The following is a 1272-nucleotide window of genomic DNA, read 5'->3' on the forward strand; positions in this document are numbered from 1 at the left end:
GTATCCTATCGCAGGCAGTTTTGGGGGGGGGGGTGTCGGAGGAAATGCCGGAGAAAGCGCGTGGGTGCAAGTATACTGCGGCGAAGCGAATGAAACCCTCTAGCCCTATTGCGACGCCTTGGAAGGGGGAGGGTGGCGAGCAAAATCAAAAGCGGTGCTCGATATGGCTGCTGGTGTCGAGCAGGCAGGCGGGAGGGTGGTGGGCAGATGGAGGAGAGAAAGGGAGTAGGGGCAGGAGTAGGAGTAGGAGTGGGAGTAGGAGTAGGAGTGGGAGTGGGAGTAGGAGTGGGAGTGGGAGTAGGAGTGGGAGTGGGAGTGGGAGTGGATGTGCAAAGGGAGGTGAATGGGACCTGGGCCAGACGGGGGCGCAGGCCGGGATAAGGGAGATGGATGGGCCCAGGAACGCGTGCCTTGCAGGGCTTGGCACGTGTTAACGGGCAGGTACAAGTGACGCAAGTCGGCAGACGCTAAATCGCCAGATGGTTGTTTGGGGACAGCAGCGGCGGCCGTGTGTAGACAAAGCAAACACGGCAGTCGTAGACAGGATCAGGATGGTAAAGTAATGGACCGAGAGCCGCCGGGACCGCGACGGGTGCAGCTGCGAGGCAGAGCGCGCGGGCGCCGTGGGCAACGAGTGGCGGCAAAGCTGGTTGGGAAACGCTCGGGGACGCCTTGGTTGCTGGAATTTGGGACCCACCAGAGGCGCCGGGTAGCGATGGAGTAGCGATGGAGTAGCGATGGAGTAGCGATGGAGTAGCAGTGGACGGGGTAGCAATGGGCGGCGCGGGAGGGAGCAAAAGGGAGGAATGCAAGAATGAATGAATGATTCATCGAAGGCGCTTACGCATGCCCATGGGACATGGAAGTTGCACTGGTACGTTTCAACACACAGGAAATGCCCTGGGCCCCTGGTGGAGCCTGTCATGAGAGGCGTCAAATTGCGCTGTCATGCTCTGGACGAGTGTCGTGGGGTGCGCGTATGGGAACCATGGTCTTTTGGTCGGCGGCGGGTCGCCAGCCTCGCCGTCAACAAGTGCAAGCTGCAGGCATGTTTTTTGTGGATAGGGTAGAGATGATCGCCATTACGCGTCGCACCACATATAACGATGGGCCTGGGAGGGGAGGGAGAGAAGTCGCAGTCCCGGGGCCTCAGCACAGCATTCGTATCGCTGCCGCAAATAGCGTGGCGATCTAGCTCTGTCCTTTTTGATCCTCCCTCAGCCTGCTCGCCTGCCCGCCTGCCCGCCTGCCCGTCTGCCCCCCCCCCCCCCC

Source organism: Exserohilum turcica (assembly GCF_000359705.1).
Source record: "Exserohilum turcica Et28A unplaced genomic scaffold SETTUscaffold_10, whole genome shotgun sequence".
Taxonomy (NCBI): domain Eukaryota; kingdom Fungi; phylum Ascomycota; class Dothideomycetes; order Pleosporales; family Pleosporaceae; genus Exserohilum; species Exserohilum turcicum.